This window comes from Lagenorhynchus albirostris, chromosome 16, assembly GCF_949774975.1.
Source record: "Lagenorhynchus albirostris chromosome 16, mLagAlb1.1, whole genome shotgun sequence".
NCBI lineage: Eukaryota > Metazoa > Chordata > Mammalia > Artiodactyla > Delphinidae > Lagenorhynchus > Lagenorhynchus albirostris.
In genome coordinates, this window is record NC_083110.1 from 64,432,596 (window position 1) to 64,447,643 (window position 15,048).

Here is a 15,048-nt window from a genome sequence, read left to right on the forward strand (position 1 = left end):
ACATACATTTTGTGCTCCAGCCAAGTTAGTATCCTTAGCAATACTGTAGGGTCCTGCTTCAGGAAAACTTGTCATAGTTGGGTACAAAATCATAAGTCAGATGAAACTGTTTTTTCACTTTACAAAAATGATACTTGATTTGCAAAATAATTTTGGAATGGTGGTAAATAACAAACTCTGGCGGCACATTTTAAATAAAAATTTATTTTTAATCCAAGTTTTCAGGAAAAGTAGTGTAGACCGAAAGATACATGCATTAAATCACACACAAAAAAGTTTAAATCTCATAAAATCATAGTCTATTGGATGCTAAAGGAAAATTTCAATCCAACATCCTCAATTCACAAAATAGGGAACTATGGAACAAAAGAGTTTACTTACTTGCTCAAGATCACACAGGTAGTTAACAAAGGCTGTGCAAAAACATCAATTGCAGAATATTTTCCATATTTTTCTCTATTCATATTTTGGGACCACACCTCCTCATTTACCTATGAAGAAAAAAATCACAAATGTTGAGTGCTTAAATTGAGGAATATTGTCTAAAATAAAATTTAAAGTTATAATGCAGACTCTCAGTTTCCTCATATGTGGACACATCACATTCTAATAGTGTAAACAGTAAATTTGCATGCATTTAAAGTTATCGACTTATGAGCTCCTTAATTTTGCTGAACTTTGAATTGCCACTGAAATACTACCCTGCTATTATTTTCTTAAATTATTTTAGATTTTTTTGATTTTTCTATAAATAATATTGTGATTTTTATAAGTACAAAGTGGTATCTGTCAATAATATATTTTCTTTTTTAAAAAAATTGAAGTATAGTTGATTTACAATAATATATTTTCTAATACTGACATTCATTGAAATTCCAGATATGCTTATAAGTATTAGTAAGACTGGACTCTGTTGTTCCCAATCATGTAAATCAGTTTTATTTTATGTATCATTCTTTTCACATTCTTGTATTAAATACTAAATAACCTCCCTTTATACAGTTATCATTGTAGTGCAATGATTGGAAATTAAATATTAACACAAAATACTATTCAGTTTCAAGACACATGGCTTTATTTTTGCCATGGACCCCAGCGTTTGAAGTTAGCAGGGCTCTTTAAAACTAATGCTTCTAGCATTTCATTGACTCACACTAAATTGGTCCCTCGATCACCCAGTCAATTTTAACCTTGACCTCCTACAGCTGTACTGCCTTACTCAGTCCAAAAAAACTCCCTGCTTCCACCCTTTCTGCCTTTTATGAAGCAATAGTGGAGAGGAAAAACAAAACCCATTCCTTTAAGAAAGATTCCACCTCCTCTCTCATAAGCAAGTGCCTAATGGTAATTGTGGAGTCTCTACCAAAGTCACTCACTTTACTACTCAGCGTTGGGAGAAGCTGCTGCCGCCCCTGCTGCTGCTGCTGCTGCCGCCGCCGCTGCTGCTGTTGCCGCTGCCACCGCCGGTCTGAGGCTGCAGCGGGTTTCCGTGCAGCACTGCAGAACCCACACCTAGAAGATACACACGTCTACTACCCTGGACACAAGAAAGCCTTGGATCCTCAGTGGGTAAGCAAATCTTTTATCCATTTTGTCCAGAAACTGTGGGAAAGGGAGTGATCATGGAAAGGATTGCTCATCAGACATGCTTAAAATGGACTATGTTAATTTGTCTTCCTTTGAGGGGGGTCTAGATTTGTGACTGGCAAATGTCCTGTACAGTGGAGACTATTGTCTGATATGTACCCCTAACACATTTTTGGGGGGCTATTCATAAAAAGGCTAACCTTGATGAGTGCCAAGCTTTTTTCATTTTTTGCTTTTTAAATGCAAGAAAACATCTAGCCACTCCCAGTATCTCTCTCAAATACTGCAGATATTTTAAAACGCCACATAAAATGACAGGCCGAGCGTTTTCTAAATATTTTCTTCCCAAAGCCAGGAAGCCTTACCCACGATCCTTTAGGGGTATTTAAAAACCATAAGGCATGGTTAGATTTTGAGCATATGGGAGATGGTGGTAGACTAAAATTTCTGTAGCTTTAGTCCAGTGGGGAGAGAAAACGAGGATAAATGAATCACAGTTTGTGTCAAGCCAAGATTCATTTCCCACACTTCGTATGTGGGAAGAGGAAACTACATTTTAATTAGCACATTTTTAGGGAAGAGGGAGGGAATGAAGATGAGGGGGATGGCATGAAGTATTTGAGGGGGAAGAAGAGAGTCTGCAGAAGAGGAAGGAAATGAAGGGGACTGTCGCCAGTACCTTGGAAACGCAGGGAGATAAGCGTGGGGAATGAAGTTTGTTGTTGTGTGTTAGGGTGGGGTTGACCCAAGGGACCATGAATAACCGGAATGCAGCTCGGAGGGTGTGCTTGGTAGTGGATTCGTGACTGTGGAGGACATGTATGCGGGAGGGATGTGCAAGTCGTGGGTAGTAGAGAAAGGTGTGCGTTGCTGGGAGGTCTATTTTTAGAGTAGGTCGTGTCTGGGCGGCCGGGATGGGCGGCCCAGCGTCACCTGTGGATGGATCCACATCCCTGCTACTGGGTGCAAAGTTTACCCGGCCCCGAATTCATTTTGAAGGCTGTCGGTGCCTTGACTTTTCACCTCCAAGAGATCAGCTCTCATAAGGTGTCAAGGCCAGGGGCCAACGTCGGGGTGAAAACCCTCGACGGATGCAAGTGGAGCTCATGGAGAGGGCCCTTGCCCGGCCTCTCAGTGGAGGTGAGCAGGGGAAAGAGGCGCCCCCAAAGGCAACTGTGCTGAGAATACCCAGGCCCCTCCTACGGGGGTCGTGCGGAGGTGCAACCTTAGCAGTGGCCTCCCGCTGAAGACCCAGCAGGCGGTGTGGGCGGCTGAAGCTGACTCTGAAAGCTGTGTCTCAGCCTCGGGAGCTGGGGTTGCGGGGGGGTGGGGGGGTGGCTCGCTCAGGTTAGGGAGGGCGGCATCGCCGAGGCCCCCCTCCTCCCGCTTGTAGTCTGGTTTCCGTCGGGGTCGTTTACTCCTCCGACCCTCAGGGGACGCCGCTAATCGAAGCTGCCTAGCGGGGAGGACGTTGAAGAGATAGATGCTAGGCAGCTGCCCCACACCAGGCCCTCCCAGAGGCCAGGCCAGTAGGGGACCGGGGCCGCGGCTTCAGAGACAGGGCGAGGGAGGTAAGGAGGGGGCCGCACCAAAGCTTTGGAGGGGCGCGAGGGGCCGCGCGGGGCGGGGCCTTGAGGAGGCGGGGCCAGGAACGTACTGTGATTCCGAGGGGCGGGGCCATGAGCATTTGGGGGCTGCGAGGGGCGGGCCTGTGGGGGTGGAGCCAGGGGAGCCGGGGGCCTAAGGGCGGGGCCTTAGGGGCGGGGCCAAGGGACACTCGGTGGGCTCTCGGCCAGTCCCGCCAGAGCGCCAGCCGCCTGCCGGTAACGGTCGCGGGGCCGCTGGGCGGGAGGGGGAAGAAGGGGGTTTAAATTATATTTTTTAAAAACAGAGAGAGAGAGCTAGAGGCATAGCGACCCAGGTGTCGCCGCTTCCTGCTACACAGGGCTCGGCGCCCAGGTCCCTCCCTTCTCACGCCCCCTCCCCTTCTGCCCTTCCCTCTGGAGCCGTGCGGCGCTTAAGAGGCGGCGGTGGAGGATCGCGCGGCCGCTGCAGCCCCGGCGGCCGCGGAGAAGGAGGGAGGGAAGCACAAAGCCGGCTTCGCGCTGCGAGGTAATCCTGAGGGGAGAGAAGGCGCGGCCTTCCCGCCGCTCCTCCCGGCGGGGACGGCGGGCGCCCGCGCGGGCTGGGCTGCGGGGACCCTTCCAGGGGGTCGCGCGGGGGTGGGGAACGCGAAGGCTCGCGGGGTGGAGGGGACTGCCTATTGGCTGCCCCTGCGGCCTCAGGTGGACCCCTCTTCCTCCGGGACTGGAATGGGAGCCTCGGGTTGGTTCGAAGAGGGTGGACCTGCAGGGGAGGATCTCGGGACGCCGCGGGGTGGGCCCGAGTCTTTCGGGCGTCCTCTGGTTTCTCCCGGAGGACTGGGAGTTCTAAAAATCAAGAGCTGGCTGAAGCGTCAGTGACCCGGGGTACTTTAAGCACTGAAGGTGCGCTCCAGGAAGGTGGTAGGTTCCCGCGGTTGGAAAGGGTGGAGGTAAGGGAGTGAGTGTTGGTTAGTTTTGTTTTTCTCATTTAAACAACTTCTGTTACAAGTTGAAAGTATTCAACCAAACCTTTCTCCTGTAATTTGCGTTCCCATCCCCCCCGACCCACACCCACCCCACCCCTACAAACGTATACATGTTAGGTTGCGCTTCCTGCCCGGGGTGACAGGCAGAGTTGGCAGCAGGTCCGCTTTGCTGGTGTCCAGCCTCTTTGGGGGTATGCTATTATAGCTGAGGCAAGACCACAGAGACAGGTAGAATAAGCTAGGCCTCTATTAGAATGGCAAGAATGGCCTCAGGTAAACTTTTTTGTTGCAGAGATTTAATTGCAAGTAGGTGCCCGTTTAAAATGGGAGCGTGAGTAAAACCACTCATTTCTTTGGCACATGTGCTGTTGCAATTGACCTGCTAGAGGGGTATAGAGAGAAATGGAATTTAACTCAACCAAGAGACATTTTTTAAAAATTTATTTATTTTATTCATTTTATTTTTGGCTGCATTCCGTCTTCATTGCTGCGTGCAGGCTTTCCGTAGTTGCAGTGAGCAGGGTCTACTCTTGGTTGCAGTGCGCGGGCTTCTCATTGCAGTGGCTTCTCTTGCTGCAGAGCACGGGCTCTAGGTGCATAGGCTTCAGTAGTTGTGGCGCGCGGGCTCAGTAGTTGTGGGTCGCAGGTTCTAGAGCGCAGGCTCAGTAGTTGTGGTGCACGGGCTTAGCTGCTCCGCGGCATGTGGGATCTTCCCGGACCAGGAAGGTCAAACTCATGTCCCCTGCATTAGCAGGCGGATTCTTAACCACTGTGCCACCAGGGAAGCCCAACCAAGAGGCTTTGAGTGAGGATTATATGCAAGTTTGGTGAAGGAGTTGATAAGGTTTGGGGGAGGGGGTAGGAATCAGCTACATAAACGTGCAGGCACGTTTATGTTAAATTGTACGACATGTTAGATGTAGCAGTATGAAATGGTTGCTTTTCTTGGAATGGAGTGCAACTGCATCATACTGGGTACATCCTAATTTTGACTTTAGAAGACTTCTAATGAGACTGTTAAAGAGAGTAAACGAAGAATACAGCATAATTTGTCGTTTTTAAATAAGATGCTGGACTGTTTTTAAAAATGTGTAATTAAGATATGGGACTTATTCATTTATAGGGTTAAGTTACTTTTTAGCTATGTATAAAGTTTTTATATCTGAGTCTCCATTGCATTGTAATTACACTGTAACTCACTCATTTTCTTCTGCTTAAATTGAGCAGATTAACTTTGCAGAGGGAAGACCAGAAAAAAAAATGGCCACTTTTGCTATATTTAAGTGTTCGTTTTTCCAAAGAGTTCAGTCTGTGCTCTTAAAACTCTTTAAATTGACCGCAAATGTTGGCATGTTGGTAATAGTTGCTTTTAAGGAAAAAAAATGGTGTATCTGTTTCGAATGTTAAACATAATTTAAGAGTTCTTGAGGTAGTTGGGTATGAGGCATTCAACATGTTGCAGCTTTTTACAGGTATGATAGAAGGAAATGTTTGTTGGTAAACATTTGACATATTACATATATGATCATATGCCATCTAGGAACTATTTTGCATAATAGAAGGATTGTATTTTCAGAATATAAGTTTTACATTCCGAAAATGAATGAGAAAATTATACTGTACTCTTTGCTATTTCTAACCCCCTTTTTCAATAATGTTACACTGGGATGAATGTGGCTTCTGCTCAATGATGTTTGAAGTGTGGATCTGGTCTTTGTAAAACCAGAACGTCTTTTGAGACTAAGAGGACACAGCATCAGCCGACCTCCTACACACAATCCTAAATCCTAAATACAGGGTGGGGCCCAACCTCTGGGGTTGTGAGGCCTCCTGAAGTAGGTCTGTCGTGTCTGAGTGTTTTTGTCACACTCAAGCCTATACAGGTTGTTAGCTGTTTAATCTCTCCTATCTCAAAGTAGTTGGTTAGCAGTACAGGGCAGCACTTATGTATGTCGTCAGAGTATAAGAAGCATTTCTGTTGAAGGAAGAAGTCACATAAAAGCATAAAAACCCAACTCTGAACAAATTGGGTTTGTAAAATGTTGGGGAATGATAATATCGAAATCTTAACTGAGTTGTTATATGGGAAGTGCTTAGAATATAGTCTGGTACTCAGTGTTTTATGTGTTTATCATCGTCAGTATAAGATGACATTTTTTCTGAAGGTGGCTATATCATGCAACCCAGCAAGTGAAGACTCAGCAGATATTTGTAACAGCCAATATTTATTTGCTCTACCTCTGTGCCAGGCACGGTTTTATATGATTTAATTTACTTAATCCTCATGACAACCCAGTGCCTAAACAGACATAAAGAGGTTAAGTATTTTGTACAGCTACTGGGCACAGACGGGCTGGTTCTGAACCCAGAGCCTGGCTTGAGAGTGAGCCCGCATAACTAGTAGTCCCTGCTGCTATTACACTTGTGGTAATTCTAGCAAATCAATGAAGTACCTTCACAGTATCTCCAAGACTACAGGTGTGCATATGCCTTGTTTAGTAACACCCTCCTGTGTTAGTACCACCAAGTTGTGTTTAAATGTGAATGGTGGTAATCTGCGTTAAGTAGAATCACCTTTTGACTTTGGAAGAGGATTCTCTTTTCACACAACATATGTTTAGCTAGGATGCTAGAATTTGGGCTGTAGTATGTTATCTTTTTAATTACTAAAGATTAAAGTCTTTTTTGTTTTTCAAGCTTGCCAGATGTGTAGGGCTCCAGATGGTCCAGCAGGGTCCTTGGAGGGATTCTGGTTCTGCACTAAATCGGTAGGCCTCATCTTCTGATTACCAACACCACCATATTAACCTGAGGTGAATTTTAACTTAAGTTTGTTCGAAATTCCACCCGAGTTGCCTCTTAAAATTAGCCTGACATGGAAAGATGTCACTTGTGGCTTTTACTTTGTCACTCACATTCCTCAAGGAACTGTGTGTTGCTGCTTCACCAGTGTAGTGGATACGTCAAGCAAATTAATTATAACCTAAATTAGTAGCTGTTTTACGTAATGTTTAGAATAACTATTGTAGAGAGTTAATGTGTCCTTTGTTGGCAATTTAGTGAGGTAATATTAGGAAAAAATGCTTAAAAACAAGCATACGTTGAATTAAGAAAACTCACATTGTACTGAAGACACAGGTTACTAATCTGTTTCTCATACTAAAAATGCTAATATGCTTTTGCTATAATTAAAATTCAGTGCTGTTTCAGATTCCGTTGGAAATATTAAACTTGTAGATTTGAATAGAAAACATTTTAAATGTTTAATCAAGAGTACTATTCTTTCTTTTAAACATGGACAACCTATTTGAAATTAATTGAGCAGTCATAGACTGTGTCTTGTCATTGAGATTCAAAATGGGTGCCCTGATACTTTATTTCATGTCTTCTATGTTAATGCTTTGTCATTTGATCTTGGGGTCCATGCCCCAGTATTTCTAGATGCGATTGTTATGAGGTCTTTCAGGTCCTGCTAGTGACTAAATTGTCTTGGCCGAAAGCCAAGACAATCTCAAATTTTTACTGCAATGGGTTGTGTATATTAAGAATCTTCTCTAAATTATATAAGTTATCAGCCTTTCATTGACTATGGCTTGAAAGAAAAAAAGTCTGTTACCCCTTGTATATCCCTTATGTATAATAGTTAGATGAATTTATTTTTTTCTTCTGGCAGTAGCTAGTTATGGACACACATGAGTGTAAGCATACTACTTGGGGTATGCTCTTGCCTTCAGGTTAGTTAGAAATGACTCACTTGGCATTCATGCAGTGAATATTTGAATACCAACAGCATGCATAGAGCAGCTTTAACTGAAAATTAACAAAGTGTTGGAGAAAAAAAGGTGTGTGGGCTTTTTGTTTATTTCATGTGTATTTTAATGTTGGTCTGTTATATGTGGACTAATCGCAAAATCAAGTTCAAAAGTAAGTTAATTGCACAGTTGAAAACATACTTGAATGTCAAGAAAGTACTGTTTAACTTACCCTAAAGACTTAGACGATAGCATAGATAATGAGAATCAGTCTCTTGTTTCTTTAAACTATTTTTTGTTGGGTATCTTTGAAAAGCTGTGTTAATAATCTCTTTTAGGTTTCTAGGACATGACTTACTACACTGAAGGAACAATTTAATAAAGAGTATCCTAGAAACCTTAAAGAATGAATGTGGCTTTCAGAGTTGTCTAGCATAACTCAAAAAGTAGTTGCATGGTCACCAAAAGGTATAAAATGGATGAAACCCATCCCTGATATTAAAAGCCTTTTTGTTTTTGTAAATTTTCCTCTTAGGAAGATTGTATAGACTAGTTTTTAACTATGCCATAGCTGAAATATTATTATGAAAGATGTTTAGGCTTTGACATATAGTTATATCTTTATAATGAGGTTAGATCTAAGTTGAGCTTTTTACCTGATGTCAAGCTGATCTGTTTCACCACCATATACTTTACAATTACTTGTTTAAAAGTTGGCTTTAGTTAAAGCTTGATTGGAAATGGTAAGGCTCCCTGATATAAGATGAACTTTGAAACCTCTTGTTTTAAATTGCCTGAAACTGGGCCTAAGGATATTGGTGTATAGCAGTACATTAACTAGCAGTTAAGATTGCTACCTCCTCAAACAAGACTACAGTTTGAACCTTGGGTTATGCAGCTCACTTTTTCTGCCATAGGCATACTGACGTCCATAAGATAAAAAAGTTTCCCACAACCAGCCAGCCAGGGGGTAAAAATACTTTTTATGAACTTAAGGGCAATAACAACAACATATGTTCTTAAAACCAATGTCTCAAGAAGCACACCGTATATATTAATAAAACAATTTGAAAAAATTTGATGCTCACAATGTGCATTAAGGCAAGTAATATGAAAACTTAATTCTAAGTAACGTACATGAAATTGTTACTTTATTCTTTTTGCTATCTCTTATACCCTTTTGAATTTGTTCTTGTAATTTTTCACTCCCCCACCAAGGAAGTGCTTACTTTGGATGGAAGAGGAAAGGACAGTGCATGTGTGAGTTCAGGAGCCTGTTTAATTCAGCTCTCATGGCTATTGTTGGTTGCCTGCTAGGGGAGCTGGAATTCCAACAATGTAGAAAGCAGTCAGGTTGGAGAAGTGCTGAGTTTTATCAGTGTCTTGGGGACTTAGTATATGCCTTTAATTTGTCACCATCAGCAATGTTTCTGTGAAGTTCTTCCACAATGGTTCAGCTCATCCTGTGCAAAGACAGCATTTCCTTTTCCCTTTTCCATACAGTATTCTTGTCCTGTCATCTTTTGATCTGCTGGAATGACTAAATGCCATAGCAAAAAGATAGGTTTACTCAGTATCCTCATGGAGAAGGTAGTTAGGTTTATTTGATATGTCTAAAGGAGTATATTTTGGGATCAAGGCCTCCCCAGGGACTCTTCTTTAAGAACACTCTACTTATAATCCTACATAAATTAGAGCCAGCAACTGTAAGCTGCGTTGTTACTTCTAATCTCATTTGTCTTATTAGTACATAAGAAAAAGATTCTGTAAGTTCAGCCTTTTAATATCTAAGGAAGTGGTTGGGGAAGGGTGATAGAGCTCAAGTGGAGTTGTGAATGGGCTTAAGTGCATAGGGTGAGAGTGTACAGAGGAAAGAGATTGGCAATGAAATCGATATATTTTTATTTCTTGTCCCTACTCCCAATGCTTTTTTTTTTCTTTTTTAAATTTTAAAACAGTGTTCCTTTTACCTTGCCTTTCTCCTTTGACTTTTATTGCTAGGACTGAGTTTTATCTTTCCTAGAGAAAGGTGGAATCTTTAAGGTGATTCCTCTGTGACTGCTGAAAAGTTTGGCTTTCACCTGGAGGTTGCACTAAAAAGAATTTCCTTCCATCTCTCTCCACAACTGTCTGCTTTTTAAATTAAAAAAAAAAAAAGATCTCTGAAACAGAAGTGTAAGAAACCTTGTCATGTAATAGTTGGGAGCCATTATGTATTAAAGTAAAAGACATATCATTAATGAATCAGAAATCCATATTATTTAAACCCGTTTTTTTTGCAAAACTAGATGTACAGTAATTTTGTATTAGGATGTTTGGTTCTTTTTAAGTGGGTATCAAAGATTACATGAATTTTTTCAACCAAAAATGTTGAAAGTAATACAAAAGTAATATATCTTTCATTGATCTCAGTGAATGTTAATAATGACAAAATCATAGTTCTCTAAACACTTTGCTATTGTTAAATACCTTAATGAGATATTTGATAGACAAGATTTGGTCACTAGCCACTGAAAGACTGTCGCCTCTGTAGCAGAATGTAATAGGAAAGGAAAATTTTATGCCTGAATAAAAAGTGTATCTGCTTGACATAGAAAAGGCTCTGAGAAGCTGATTACTTGGTAATCACTTGAGTTAGGTGATTTTATATTGTAGTTGATGTTTTATAATCTGAACTTCCTTGGGCTCTTTAAAAGTGTCTGGTTGGACCATCAGCTTTTGATGAATGGGTTTCTGGAGGGATTGTGACGACCAGTTAAGTGCTTTGAAGAGGGAATCCCTGTTTTGTATCACACCTGAATGTCACAGAACATGCTTCTTGGTGCTTTTGTAATTTGGGCCCAAAGGAAAGAGTGCCATCTACTGAATGGCCAGCATCGAGTTGAGCAGCCCCAAGTTTTTGTTGCAGAACTTTCAGCTGGCTCCTGGAGAAACCAGACTCAACTTCATCGAAGGATTTGACAGGATCTTAGCACCAAGTGGAATTGTTGCTTGCTTAATTTTAATTATGCGTCCCAGCAGGAGGCCTAAACACATGATGAAGAACTAATTCACTGCTTGTTGGAAGGCATGGGAAAGGAGAAACTTGAAGAAATTGTTGAGACTTAATATTAAAAAATAGTCCAGCAATGGTTAAATCATTGTTAAATTAAAAGTGTTAAAGAAAGGTATTTTAATGAGGCATGTTTCATTAGTAGTGCTGGTTATTGATGGTCCTGCAGACAATAATAATGTTGTTTAAAATTTGTTTGGGCTTCAAATCGTCAATCATTTGTTTAACTGGAAGTAAGGGTTTTAAAAGTATTTGAATAATTTGGTTTGTTTTTTTCTTTTGCCTTTTTCTTTGTCTCAGGTTCTAAGGCAGTGATTCCTACTTGAGTGAATTCACTGTTTCAAAGTGGATTTTGTTCTTGTTTTGGCTTGCTCAAGTGGCCTCCCGTTTTGGTTTTTGTTATGTTTTCCCTAACTTCCAGAAACTGCTTATGGTAGTAGCCATGGGTAGAATTGGAGGTTGTAGAACCAGTTATAGGTCAAGAGTGGAGGTTTATGATACCTGGAATAGACCCGTCAGAGCCAGACAAGAAGGAATTGAAAGGAAACTTTGGAATTGTTATGATAAGAAGAATATCTTTGTTATATATCTATTATATATAATTACTTAATTAATCAGTAACCACTTTTCTCAGCCCCTTAAACCTGCCAAGGGTCATGTTAAGCACTTTACATAAATTACCTGAAGTTTAGTTAAGTAACTTGCCCAAGATCATACAGTTAATAAGTGACAGAGCCAAGACTTGAGCCCAGGGCTAATTCCTTTAAACGCTGTGCTCTACTGCTGTTTATTTAAGCTCATTCTTGTTGGTGACTGCACAAAGGACTTGAACTGAGGTTAGAATGATATTTCTACCTCTGCTGGAAAATATTGGTGGTTTTTGTTTGTTTGTTTTAAGAGGGTGATGAAATGGGTAAATGGGATTGAGATTTTACTAGAATCAGGAAATATATGAGAGATGGACTTTCAATATTTGCTATTTGGTTTGTCTATAATGTTCTTTTGTTGTTGTTGTTCCTTTTGCTATATTATTTATTAACTTGAAACCACAAGAAAAGTTTATTATTGAAACATTGAATTGTTTCACATTGCTTAAAATCTGCTACTTCTTGGGAGGAAGGGTTAAGTTGCTGAAGGAATTTATTCTGGATTTGGGGGTAGGAGCAGGGTTGGGGTAGGGAGGGATTTGTTAGTATTTCTATATTTTGCTTGCTCCTAAATACTTTTAGGTAGTAGTACTTTTTGATGTGGCAGTAATATTCCATGTCCACAGCACAGTAACATTCAACCATGTGCCAGTCTGGTCCTGGAGGAACCTCAGCTTCTTGTGCACATCAGGTATGCTCTGTAGACCAAATGAGTACCATACCTGACATTGTGTACGTATACTTTTGAAAGCATGTATTCTCAGTTAAAAGAAATTTAACACCTGAATAATATTGAATATGTTTTTGGTTTTTTAAAACATATTTTGTTTTTAAAAGCCATCCTTATTACTTTAAAAGGTTGGAAATCATTATTTTGGTATAACCCAAAGCTTTTAAAATTATAGTTCAGTGATGGTTGTGCTGTGTATTCTAAAACCCAGTTACTCTTTTGGGACTTCTGACTCTTTCCCTTCGTATGTAAGAGCATAAAGCGTTATTGTCCAGAAAACACCCGTAGGAATATCAATTATGTAACTCTTTGGGATTCTGACTCTATCCAGTCAAACGTAAAAATAGCCAGCAACAACTAAGACGACTGTACAAAAGATGTTACTTGCCAGTGTGTGATGAATGCTAAATGACAGGTACAGATGACAAATGCCATAGGTCATCTGGTCAAGAAAAGAGCACCATGGATGGAATGGTCAGAAAAAGGTCCCCAGGAAAGAGGAATAAGGATGGGCCTTTAAAGGCACAGTAGGATTTCACTAGATGCAGACCATGGAAAGGGTTTTGGCAAGAAATTACTGTCCATGAAAATAGTAATCCTTTTTGTGTAGCATGACAGGAGATAGTTTATAATCGTGGTTCACAATCTCGTCTCACTGTAAGGCACTTGAAGGCTGCAACATACTCGTATCAGAAACAGTGCTGAGGACACACTTCCCTAGGAGGTGTGTTAGAATATTGTCGGGGAAGGGGGAGAGAGTGGTAGGTGTGGTGAAAATCATGTACCTTTTAACAGATTTTCTCTCTGAACCCCATGTGAAAATGATTGGTTCATAGAAACATCCTTCTACTGCTATTTTGAAGCCAGTAATGCTTAGGAAAGTTGTTACTTGAAAAAGAATTTAGAAATCCTCATCATTTCCAACACTGGACAAGGAAAGCCTCCTTTGGGGAAGAGGTGTACATTTTTTTAAAATCCGCATTTATCCATCATTTACTGTTTGCTGAATGCCAAAGTTTCATTGATGGTTCTGTTATAACTTTTAACTTTAATGTGTGGATAGATAGAGTTGTTGATACTATGAGGTATAACTTCAACTTAGCTTTTATAAATAACATTGTCTGGTTTTGGATTTTAGAGAATTTGTTCCAAGTGTCTGAATTCTCTTAGATTTAATAGTATTTATCACTTACTATTTGAAAAATACTTAGTGTAACTATTCAAGTTATCTTGAGCAAGTCACTATTTCTTTTTCACTGTAGTTTTTTAAATATATAAAATATGTAAGGGGTTGAGATCATTTTAAGATCCATTTTAGTTTGAATATGCTGTGATTGTAGTTCTAAGGAAGGTGAGTTTACCAATTAGTAGCTTTAGCTGGAAGGTGGCCAAGAAACCTATGATTGTACTATATGATGGTCCTGGGAATAGATCTAATAGAAAGCCAAGACCATGAAAGTCCTTGGCTCCGTGTATATGTGGCAGTTTAGAAAAGGACATCATCATTCTAGGAACTTGTCACCTCCCAGAGTTTTTTTCAGTTCTTCAGAAGCTAAGGGCCCTTGGCAATGGACAATGGATGGACCCTTTTTGAAAACAATGAAATAGTCAAGGATAGCAATTTTTCTTAAAGCCAACTATAGAAACATTGTAGCATATTTTTATAGAAATGGTGCTTTCCATTCCCATCACAACTTTATTATGTTTAGTATACTAGTTCCTCATAAATATTTCTCTGGCCTCTTTTTAGCTCTTCTGAGCAGCTTTATGCTTCTTTTCACTTGTTCATTTATTCAATCAACAAATATTTATTGAGCACTTACTATGTGCCAGGCCCTGTTCTGAGTGCTGGGAATACAGCAGTAAGCAAAACAGACAAACCCTGCTGCCTTAATGGAGTTTATATTCTTGGAGGTAAAGAGAAATAAGTGAAGTATATATTTTGTTAATATAAATATTATGGAGAAATATAGAGCAGGGGAGGAAGATAAAGGGAGTGTTAGGGGGCAATGGCAAATTTAAATAGAGTGGCTAAGTGAAGTCCTCACTAAGAAGGTGACATGTATGCAAAGACTTGAAGAAGGTAAGAGAACGCGTACAATCTGTATTCCGTATCTGTGGCTTCTGCATCTGCAGATTAAATCAACCATAGATCAAAAATACTTGGGAAAAACAATTCCAGAAAGTTCTGAAAAGCAAAACTTGAATTTGTTGTGTGCCAGAGCCTACTTACATAGTATTTATAACTATTTACATAGCATCTACATTGGCTTAGGTATTATAAGTGATCTAGAGATGATTTAAAGTATATGGGAGGATGTGTGAAGGTTATATGCAAATATTAGGCCATTTTATATTGTATAAAGGACTTGAGTAGCCACAGATTTTGGTATTGCCAGGGTCCTGGAACAAATCCCCCTCGAGTACTGAGATGACTGTGTAATATCAAGGGGACTATCATGGCAGGCAGAGGGAATACCAAGCATGTGGTACTTGGTGTTGGGAAGCCACTGGATGACCCTTAGAAGTGGGACACGATCTGACTTATGTTTTAAAAGGATTATTTTGGCTGTGTTTTGACACTAGACCATAGTGGTACAATAATCTTGGTGCAAGATTGTGTATCTGTTAGAGGTGGTGAGATTTGAGTGGATTCTGAATGTATTTGGATGATAGAATCAATAGAATTTACTGACTGGGATGTGGGGTAT

At 40.6% G+C, this 15,048-nt stretch overlaps 1 protein-coding gene across 7 annotated transcripts in view; it reads left to right on the plus strand.

Annotated features, from left to right (window-relative positions):
* Nucleotides 1-1,353: 1,353 nt before the first annotated feature.
* The window catches only part of ADD3 (adducin 3), a 124,752-nt gene continuing 111,057 nt past the window's right edge, over nucleotides 1,354-15,048 (plus strand). For 2 of the 7 annotated variants that reach the window (XM_060125876.1, XM_060125873.1), the window contains exon 1: nucleotides 3,445-3,699. The gene's annotated coding sequence lies outside the window, so the exon portion shown is untranslated. Of the gene's footprint in view, nucleotides 1,570-2,484; nucleotides 2,728-3,444; nucleotides 3,700-15,048 lie in introns of those variants that run through there. The other 5 variants (XM_060125874.1, XM_060125879.1, XM_060125872.1 and 2 more) reach the window with 5 other exon arrangements.